The 11,729-nt window shown below is 43.3% G+C and overlaps 1 non-coding gene across 1 annotated transcript; it reads left to right on the top strand.

The window, feature by feature from the left end:
* Positions 1–8,002: 8,002 nt before the first annotated feature.
* Positions 8,003–8,073, top strand: TRNAG-CCC (transfer RNA glycine (anticodon CCC)). Its single transcript has one exon. It is a non-coding gene; the product is annotated as a tRNA-Gly (tRNA).
* Positions 8,074–11,729: the final 3,656 nt, after the last annotated feature.

The raw sequence follows: 11,729 nt of genomic DNA on the forward strand, positions 1-11,729 counted from the left end.
ATGGTACGCCCCTCCACCAATCACAATCTTCGCGTTACTCTTTTAAAAATTATTCAAGTGAAGAAATAGGTAGGTTGAAGTACAAGACAATCTCCAGCATTGTGTTTAGGCGACAAAAGAAATAAATATTGTAGGATATATTGTGTATTGTGGTTAGGCTGGTGTTTCTGAAGGTGTTTTGACCACACACACACACACACACACACACACACACACACACAGACACACACAAACATGGGTACACACCTTGCTAATGCGCTGACAAGTACGTGACGCGTACACAATGCACACACACACACACACACACACACACACACACACACACACACACACACACACACACACACTTATATAAACACGAGGTCATAATTACTCATGAGTTGACAAGTACGTGACGCGTACACGAGAGAGAGAGAGAGAGAGAGAGAGAGAGAGAGAGAGAGAGAGAGAGAATGGCCTTAACTCCATATTGTACATAATAGCGTCCGTTATTCCAACATCATTAGGTACGACTCTTATAACTGTATCTCTCTCTCTCTCTCTCTCTCTCTCTCTCTCTCTCTCTTTGTGTGTGTGTGTGTGTGTGTGTGTCATTAAAATCAAGGACATAATGAAGGCTGTATCTAATATCTCCACTCCGAAAAACAAATTAAAAAACTAAACAATCTTATATTCTGCTTTTGGAAATGGTAAAAATAAAAAGGCCAAGTGTGTGACGCGGTGAAGGGCACAAAGCAATTACTAGGAGACAAAGCCCAATTATACTGGATATTATTATGGGAAAATTATTCTTGTTCTCTCTCTCTCTCTCTCTCTCTCTCTCTCTCTCTCTCTCCACACACACACACACACACACCGTCCAACTTGGTCAGCGGAAGTAAATATAAAAGACACCAGCCTAATGAAACGTCTTAGTAAACACAGAAATTACCAAGACAGCCGGATACCACAATAGGAAAAGCTGTTGTTGTTATTTACTACTGATGCATGACGTCAAAACACAGAGGGTTCACGGTTAAAGGGTCATCTGTGAAGCATTTTCGTTTGTTCGTTTATAAAGGCATTGCGCTCCTCTATCTTCGGCAGCCTCCCTATTCAGTCCCTTATCACTGAGATCACATTCTATAGCCTCGTACCAGGTGTTTTTCGGTCTGCCTCTCGCAACTTTACCCCTGACGTTCACACTTCTCACTTTCTGCACCCAACTGTCATTCTCCATCCTCTCCACATGCCCAAACTATCTCAGCCTACCCACTCATCACAACATCAATACTCCAGTCCCATCCTATCTCTCAACTCTTCAATCCATCTCAATCTACCCCTCCTCATCACAACACCAATACACTCCAGTCCCATCCTATCTCTCAACTCTTCAATCCATCTCAATCTACCCCTCCTCATCACAACACCAATACACTCCAGTCCCATCCTTCCTCTCAAATCTTCAATCCATCTCAGTCTACGCCTCCATCGCAGCACCAATACACTCCAGTCCCATTCTTTCTCTCAACTCTTCAATCGTAAACCTAGCCCCCCTCCCAGGCCTCGCATTCAAGGACGCACTGCACATCCACCTAATCATTGTCAGGGATAAAAGGAACTGACATAAATTTACTCTGAAAACGCCTATTGTTGGGTTGTTCTCAGCTGACGGGACTGGACCACTCACACACCCTGAATAATAAATGGTGGTTGCATGAATTTCCACGTAAGTTTGATTCTCCTTGGTTACTAGACAAATCCCCCCTCCAGTCTAACTAAGCTTGGCCATTAACTGAGCTGGAAGGGGTTAGGGATCTGTCATGTTTAGGAAAAAATAAGTATGTAAATATGAAACGGTCTCTGGTCCGAAAAAAAGTCTCCCATGAAATAGCTTAGTCTGAAAAGGGGTCTGTGGTATGAAGTGATCTGGTATTAAAGTCTATGGTATGATGCGGCCTGGTATTAAATGCTATAATATGAAATGGTCTGGTATTAAACTCTAGAATGAAATGGTTTGGTATTAAAGACCATAGTATGAAATAGTCTGGTATCAAAGTCTGTAGTATGAAATGGTCTGGTGTTAAAGTCTGTGGTATGAAATGGTCTGGTATTAATTTTGCGGTATCAAAGTGTGTGGTGAGATAAAGTCTAGTCTTAAAATCTCTTCTGAACGTACACCAGGAGGACTGGAGGCTGAAATGTCCCTTCTGCAGTCCACCACCCACTTGACTTGAGAGAGAGAGAGAGAGAGAGAGAGAGAGAGAGAGAGAGAGAGAGAGAGAGAGAGAGAGGGATGCTGAGGGACGTTTACATACCCGGGCAGTGGAGTTACAGCTATATCGGTGCCACTGCGTGAAGGCGTCTTTCTCCACCACCTATAAGTAAGTTAAATAGTCAAAGAAAACATGATCTTGTCCCGTACTTTTGTCGGTCCAGGAAGCCCCCTAAGCACCTTTTCCTGAGCGATTTAGTTTGTTTATTACACCTTACTGTCCTCTTCTGTGCCGCATAAATCCTTCCAACATCGTCAAACTCTGCACAGATAACGTGTAAAGGGATAGTAACCAGCCATATCCAAAAATAAATCGCTCAGGAAGAGGTGTTAGGGAGCTTCATTAACTGACGAGAATGCGGACCTTTATCTCTGACCTCTGTTTGTATGATCCAGAAGTCTCGTCAGGTTTCGCTGCAGCCCCTCAACGGAACTCAGTCGGAAATCCAGGAGTGGCACAGGATCCACATTAGCTTCCAGAGACTCCACACGCTGCTCCACCTGCTGCAGTCCACCCTCTACTCGCCCCAGTCCACCTTCCACTCGCTCCAGTTCTCCCTTCACTTGCTCCAGATCATCTTCTACCGTTTTCACGCGATCCAAGACACTCTCATCTCTTTCCCCTTCACCTTCGATCACTTTTACTCGTTCCAACTCACCCTCGACCCCTTCCATTTCACCCTTCATCGCCCCTGCTCTTTCCAGTTCACTCTCTACCCTTTCCAGTCCATCCTCCACCAATTCCAGTCTCCTTTCTACTATTTCCAGCCTGTTCAAGTGACCCTCTTCCAGTGATCTCCTTTCCAGACCTTCCTCGGTAGCTTCCCTCCTTTCCAGGCTTCCAGTTCTTTCTTGTCTTCCTCCTGCCATTTGTTTGAGTTCCCCTTCCACCCTTTCAGCCTCTCTGTCCATTTCTTGAAGGCCTCTTTCAAAACGTATCAATCTGCTTTCGCCTTGTTCTAGCACTCCACCCGCTCGTGTCAATCTTTCTTCCACTTGTTCCACTTCTCTTTGCATCTGTTTGAGCTCTCCACTCATATGTTCCACCCTTTGTTCTACTTGTTCCACTCCTCCTTCCACCTGTCGCAGAGCCTCATTTATCAGTTCCACTCTTTCTTGTTCCGTGCCTCTTTCCGCTTGTCTCAGCCCTTGGTTCATCCGTTCCACCCTGCTTTCCACTGCTCGGAGCCCTCCATCCCTTCGTTCCAGCCGCTCTTCCATCCGATCCATCCTTTCTCTGGCCTGCTCCAGTTCTCCCTCCACCCGCTCCGTCCTCCCTTCCACCCGGTCCATCCTGCCTACCATCTGCCTCTCCAGCTCCTGCCTCGCCTGCCTCTCCCGCCTCAGCTCGTCCTCTAGGGAGTGGTGGCTGAGGGACTGAGCAGAAATCATAAACTCCAGGGTTGATATTCTCTCCTCCAGGACCTTACAGGGAAAGACACAGGGATATTAGGCGGGCTCCTGGCCTTTGGTTCCTTCTTCCTGCCATAAAAAAAAAATAATAATAAGATCCGTATTCTCGTCGACTAATGAAGCTACCTAATACCTTTTCCTAAGCGATTTATTTGGCTTATTAAACCTTGGCGTCCTCTCTTGTTACTTGAATTATTGTAATATCGCCAGCTCGCTAACACCTCCTCCTAAGCGATTTATTTTGCTTATTACACTTTGCCGTCCTCCCCTGTGTTACTTAAATTACCGTAATATCTCCAGCTCCCTAACACCTCTTCCTAAGCGATTTATTGGCTTACTACACCTTAAAGTTCTGTGTTACTTAAATCACTGTAATATCGCCAGCTCCGTAACACCTCTTCCTAAGCGATTTATTTTGCTAATTACACCTTGCCGTCCTGAGTTGCATAAATTACTGTAATATCGCCAAACTCTGCATCAATAACGTTCAAAACAATATTAGCCAGGACGAAAAATTAATCTCCAACAAATTACACTGAACGAACAACAAAAACAATTACTAGAACACTCACAATCTCACCTGTATTTTACCTGCCTCCCTGGCCTCTACCGCCCCCGCCACCGCCGCCCAACATACAGCCTGTGACGAGTGAAAAATCATGGGAACAGATGAAAAAAATTGAAAATAGTAGCTTGAAAATTAAAAAAAAAACAATGTAGAAAGGTTGGACACTGGAAAAAAAGTACAAGTTCTCAGTTATTCTTGCTGTCTCTGTCTATCCCTCTTCCTCTCTCATTATCTATCTGTTTATCTATCTATCTATCAACTTACTTATCTGCCTATCTATCTATCTATCTATCTATCTATCCATCCATCTATCTATTCATCTATCTACCAACTCACCTATCTTTCTGCCTCTCTCTCTCTCTCTATCTATCTATCCATCTACCTATCTATCTATTTATCTATCTACCAACTCACCTACTTTCTGCCTATCTATCTCTCTCTCTATCTATCTATCCATCTACCTATCAACCTATCTATCTACCTATCTATTTATCTATCTACCAACTCATCTATCTTTCTGCCTATCTATCTATCTATCTGTCCATATATCTATTTTCTCCGTCTTCGCTAAGTAACAAAGATAAACTCAAGACACTACGAAGATAAGAGCAGCGAGATATAGATAAAAGCCATAGAGATAAAAATCCTATTATTATATCTATGTGGGTCATCCTTACGTCATTGGATGGGGTGAACAGGGGACGAAATTACCCCCCCCCTCTCTCTCTCTCTCTGACGTATCAAAATTTAACATTAATTTCGAGCGCTCTCAGTCCCCTACCCCACCTCCTCGTCATCCCTTCAGTCCCGTATCATATTTATTATTATTATTATTTTGGAGACACTGGAAAATGGATGGGTTAGATGCAGCCTTCATAAACTCTTCATTCTTACTCATCTCTCTAATTACCTTCATTAACCCATCACTCTTACTCTTTTCACTCTAATTACTTTCATTAACCCTTCACTCTTTTACTCTTCTCACTCTAATTACCTTCATTAACCCTTCACTCTTACTCTTCTCACTCTGATTACCTTCATTAACCCTTCACTCTTACTCTTCTCACTCTAATTACCTTCATTAACCCTTCATTCTTACTCTTCTCACTCTAATTACCTTTCATTCATTCCCTCAATAATCTTTTTTTTAATCTATATGGCCTAAAACTGCCATCCCTCTAGAACGCCGGGTTGTAACAATAAAGCAACACTGGAATATGGTGCTAGTCACGAAGAAGTGCTCTGGAAAGGATGGAGAGCGTAGTATCGTCTTTTTCTGCCACTGTACTGCGGGATATAAGCTCCAAAAGGACGAAAATCTGGGCCAGGTTAAGGTGAAAGGGTTATAACAGAGGTCTTTCCTAAATTAACTAAAACGGCAGGAAGGCAGGAAAAAAACTGAAAAAATAAAAAAGAAAAAGAAAAAGTAATCGTAGTGAATGAGCTAAGTACTCACCTGGATTAGCAAGTATCTCTTCTCCATGGCCAGGTAAGAGGTGGATTAATTAGCTGCACACCTGAATGTTGTTGTCTGCACTCCTCCCCTTCCTCCTCCCCTCACACTGCAAGAAGAAAAATGAGACGCTGAGGAGGAGGAGGAGAAGGAGGAGGAGGAGGAGGAGGAGGAGAAGGAGAAGGAGAAGGAGAAGGAGGAGGAGGAGGAGGAAAAGGAAGAGGAGGAGGAGGAGGAGGACAAGAAAAACAATGAACAACAAACTAAACACATAGCACTCTCATGCCAAGTTCCCAAGTTAAAGATCTTGTTCTTAGTTCTAAAGACTGTTCACCTCTAAGACAGATTTTTATTCTTTTGTTTTACAAGTTTTTCGCACAGATTACTGATTAAGTTATTATTTGTTTTATAAATCGCTGAGAGAAATAGAGGAGTTTTTGTCATCTTTTCAAGTTTTTTTCCCCTTCAACATCGGTTTCCTCAACATTGTTCTTATCTTCTGTTATTGTTTTCGTTTTTTTTTTCCCCTAACATTTCAGAGGCAGTGAAGTCCTTTTGTTCACTGTTCTTTGGCTGATAATACTGTGCGTTCTTTCTCAATAATTATAAAACAACACAGGGGGCAAAGATTAACGTGTGTACTTTTTCCATCCTTCTTTTACACAGCCAGGCTAAACGGAAGGTACCGTAGTGTGTAGCTTTATCACATTTGTAATTTTGTGATGCCGTGTTTACTTGCTATTGATGGGTTCGGGTGTGTGGTTCTGTTCTGTTTTTCCCTTCATAGCCTTCCTTCATTACCTGCTCTGTGTTCTCTTTTGGTGTTCTGTGTTCTCCTGAGGTCCTGAAGAGCAACGTGACGAGTATGTTGTCTGGAGGGAGGGGAGAGCCGAGATGTCAGATAAGACGAAAGTGTGCGTTATCTGTTATGATGAACCATTAATATTCTTATCCAGACTTATCAGCCCCTATCATCAACAGCACTGTCCTAGACTCGTATTTACAAATGATCTAGAGCCATCTACAGTAAAAAGATCTAAAGAAATATATCCTTCCGATGCACGCCTCGCAAGCTGTTAATTATTGTCAGAAGTCATTGTTATGTCACATTTTTTAATATGTTAATAATTACTCTAGTTTCGTTACAGATTTAGCATAACAGTCTAAACAAGAAATACTGTACACAACTGCATAGCCCCGGGTCACCCTTGGCCAATGTGTAGCACTCGTTAGCCCTCCTAAATTGTATCAGGTGTGTAGTTACCATTGTCTCGGGAGGTACTACCGTGGGCCAAGGCCTGGTAGATGGCCTTGCACAACACTCCCAGCCGGGGAACTCAACCACATTTACCAATTAAGAAGAGTAGTCGAAGTTCGGGCTGAGACTACTGCTTATTATTTACTATACACAGTTCATCCTCTTGGGAACTATACCTTCCCCATTTTGCCGGCACCTCGCCATGTGGAAGGACCCTGTTCCGATCCTGGCGAGGCCACAGGTAGGCTGATACATTCTTGTGGTCGATGGGTCAGCTCGGCAGGACAGACATGAAGGAGCAATACCCCCACCATCCACAATAACAGCGAAAACTACTACTACTCCTTAAGCTCAAAAAAGTTTATGAATACCAGCCCTAAAACCTCCCTGACCTCCCTCACCAAGACTGTTGTGCGTCGTAAAGTAGGGCATGATTGTGACGAGGAGAAAATTGATTCGTCGCAATTGTCTGCCTTAATTACCCGTGTTGTCGGTATGTATTAATCTCGTCTTCCCTCCCTTCTCTCTCTCTCTCTCTCTCTCTCTCTCTCTCAAAACCTTCCTCCTTATTCTCTCACTCCTTTCACTCTCATTTTTACTCATTCTCACCCACCCTCCCTCATCTCTTTTCCCCTACCTCACCACCCTCACCCTTCCCCTCACTTCCTTACCCTCCACCAACTCCACCCTCACCCTCTTCCTCATCATCACCCTCCCTCATTTACTCCCTCATCTTCACTCACCCTCCCACACCACCATCACCTTTTACCCTCCCTCATCTTTCTTCACTTCCCTCAGTCTCACCACACACCTTCATCACACACCCTCACCGCACACCATACACCACCATCATCCTCCCTCACTACACACCCTCGATCATCTCTCACCAAATTACCATCCCTCACCATACATTCGCCCATATATGCTCTCTCTCTCTCTTACTTTTAACACTAACAGACATACGAGCGAAAATGACATCAAAACACCGCTTAAGGATGCTAAATGCTATCTATTCCTGTACGTTAGTCCCCCATATACCTTCTCTATACAACTAATGCGCCGCTGGTGTAGTGGTATCATGCAAGATTCCCATTCTTGCGACCCGGGTACGATTCCCGGGCGGCGCACTGGGTTTTTTTGTGCTGTTATTAATTACGACCGTAGGCTGGGTGGAATATAAGGCTTCGCAGCGCCCATTCCTCTCTTCTGCCTCGCCTGATTACATATTATTTGTCATTTAAATTGTTTTAACATACCCCTAAAATTTGTCAAATACTTTTACAACAATAAAAATTTCAATCAATCAAAACCGCACAAGATACGGTGGGGATGACAGGCAATCCCTTCTGGAGGGTGCTGGAAGCCCCCTGCATGATTTATTATTATTATTATTATTATTATTATTATTATTATTGGTTGTTCTCTCTCTCTCTCTCTCTCTCTCTCTCTCTCTCTCTCTCTCTCTATATATATATATATATATATATATATATGGATGGGGATATGAAAGAAGTAAAAACCAGAGTAATGGAGAGAGGGATGGCGTTGGTAATGAATGGTGATGGATGGAATATCTCAAATTTGTTGTATGCTGATGATGCAGTACTGCTTGCAAGTACCGGACAAGAACTTGGTAGGCTAGTGTAGAGTTTTGTTGATGTCTGTAAGCGTCGTGTCTTAAGAGTAAATGTAGAAATGAGTAAAGTGATGGTTATTGAGAGAGAAGGTGACTCCTAGTGCAATGTAACAGTGGATGGAGACTGGAATTGGTGAGAGTTCGAATGGGTACAGTGATAGAAAAGAGAGGAAAATGTGCAAAAGAAGTTGAAAGTAGAGTGGAACAAGGAAGAAAAGTAGCTGGTGCAATGAAGGCCTTGATAAGAAGAGGATTGAGTGCTGCAGCTGCACGAGGCTCATATGAAGGAGTGTTAGTGCCAACTTTAACATGGATGTGAGACTATGATGTGACATGAAAATGAAAAGTCAAGAGTAAGAGCAGTGGAGATGGGACTGCTGAGAAATGTATATGGAGTAGGCCTACAGAGGGTAGACAGGATACGAAATAATGTGATTCGTGAAAGATGCGGAGTGAGGAAGTCGGTGAACACCAGAATCGAAGAGAGTGTACCGAGATGGTATGGCCATGTGGAGAGAATGGATAACAATAGAGTGATGAAAAAGGTATATCTGAGCGAATTCGAAGGAGGGAGGAGGCGAGGTAGGCCAAGGAGAAGGTGGAGAGATATGGTGGATGAATGTGTGAGGAGGACAGGTTTGGAAGTTGGTGAGGCTAGGGAACTGACGGGAGATCGAGCTGACTGGATGAATGTTGTGAGGAGTAGTGCATGATCAGGGATTTTGGCAAGCCTTTTTAACATGGCAGCATCTGGATTGACTCTATCGGATACGATTATGTGAAGGTACAGAACGTGTTGAATGTTTTTGGCGTATCCGATAGAGCCAGGATTCCGGGGGCTTGAATGATGAGTGAGTGGATGCGTGGCCCACTGGACTGGGCAAATCTGGGCTGTCTGGACATTGCTACTCCTCAGCCTGCCCTAGGGTGGGAAAGGAGGTCCGGATGATGATGATGATGATTACTACTACTACTACTATTTTATACGACCAATTTGAGGCCAAAGGTATAGTGGTTAATGGACATTAGTACATAAGAGATTCAGGTTACAGTAATTCAAATACTATAGAGGATAACACTGTGTATCACCTTAATGTGACCTTCGCCCCTGAATCGCCAGCTCAAGAACAATACATTGAAGTGAAAGTGATGAACATTGTTAAGCTGCAACTGAATTCGTCTCATACGTAATTTTAGTATTTTCAACATGACACCAGTAAAAGTTACGTTTACATTACTTTTCAATATTAATTGCATTTGTAAAATAAACATAGTGCTTTCGCAGTAAAAATAAACAGGTAAGGGGGTCTTTTTAGGGCCTACGGTGGGTTCTTCTGAATGGTCTATTTGCGTAGGTCTTATGTGTAATGAAGGAAACAGAGGCTTGAGTGCTGCAGCTGCACGAGGCTTACATGAAAGAGTGTTAGTGCCAACTTTAACATATGGATGAGAGACTGTGGTGTGGCATGAAAATGAAAAGTCAAGAGTAAGAGCAGTGGAGATGGGACTGCTGAGGAATGTATATGGAGTAGGCCTACAGAGGGTGGATAGGATACGAAATAATGTGATTCGTGAAAGATGTGGAGTGAGGAAGTCGGTGGACACCAGAATCGAAGAGAATGTACTGAGATGGTATGGTCATATGGACGAATGGATAACAACAGAGTGGTGGAAAAAGTATATCTGAGTGAATTTGAAGGAGGGAGGAAGCGAGGTAGGTCAAGGAGAAGGTGGATGAGTGTGTGAGGAAGAGAGGTTTGGAAGTAGGTGAGGCTAGGGAACTGACAAGCAAGGCTGGTAGTACGGTACGGTACGAAATATTTTTCCGTACTCCGTACCTGGTTAAAATACCGTACCGTATTTTCGTACCGTACCCCAAGTTGTTTTTCCGTACCGTACAGTACGGAAAAAAATCCGTACCGTAATTCCGTAATTTTATCGTACCATCGGCAAATATACAGTACCTATTTCTAGGCCTATATCACTAATCACAATAATACATTACATAATAATATATTTAGAGTTCATGTGTGGACTAAGATATACTCCATTCTTACATATAGTAGTATGTATTTAGAAAGACATGTTGTACTTTAGTGTCATACAATTTGGCAGTTAGTGACACGGACTGGACACGTCGTGATCAGGGTTGCTGAGTGACTGTCCTGAAGCATACCTGTCAAAATACTCTTGGCTTGCCAATGCTGCATAAATGTGTGTCTGCATAAAGTGTCAAAATTAGTCAAATATACAAGGAGTTCGTAGTTGCATGACTCTCTAAGGCATTATCATGTATTTAAGCCTGGGGTACGGTACGGTACGGAATTTTGCTCGTTTTACCGTACCTAAATCGTACCGTACCGTACTTCACGGAAAAAACGTGCCGTAATTCCGTACCGTACTTTCAGCCTAAATATCAACTGTACTGTACCGTACTCCGTACCGTACCGTACTGTAATGCCAGCCTTGCTGACAAGAGATCGAGCTGGCTGGATGAATGTTGTGAGAAGTGCATGATCAAGGATTTGGCATCCCTTTTGAACGTGGCAGCATCTGGACTGACTCGGATACGTGTATATGAAGCTACAGAACGTGGTGAATGTTTTTGGCGTATCCGATAGAGTCACTAGGATTCCGGGGGCTTGAATGATGAGCGAATGGAAGCGTCGCCCATTGGACTGGGCAAATTTGGGATGTCTGGACATTGCTACTCCTCACCCTGCCCTTGGGTGGGAAAGGAGGTCCGGATGATGATGATGATGATGATGACTTATGTGTATTTAGGGGGCCAAGCCCCCTGGCCCTCCCCCCATTTCGAATACTGAATGAAGGGTTTTCTGTTTTCTTTTTTGCATCTAGTTTCGTAACTCGAAAAAAGATGCCCCCCAAAATGCAGGATCTCAAAGAAATATTCCTAGGGTTTGGTCATCACTCAGCGACCCAATACGACCCACTGATAAATGATAAAGAGGTGTGATGTCATCTTAGGCTGGGGCTAATGCTGCTATGCTATGCTTCTATACTACTCTGATCCACTTCTCTCTTGTATACGTAATGTATCTTATAAATTCCTTTACAGTTTACAATATGTACTATATTTGCTAGAGGGCGTGTGGCTACACCCACGAATTTATAACCACTGCCTGT

The sequence above is a fragment of the Coenobita brevimanus genome, chromosome 20 (genome assembly GCF_032717465.1).
Source record: "Coenobita brevimanus isolate Jiangsu-jjx chromosome 20, ASM3271746v2, whole genome shotgun sequence".
Lineage (NCBI taxonomy): Eukaryota > Metazoa > Arthropoda > Malacostraca > Decapoda > Coenobitidae > Coenobita > Coenobita brevimanus.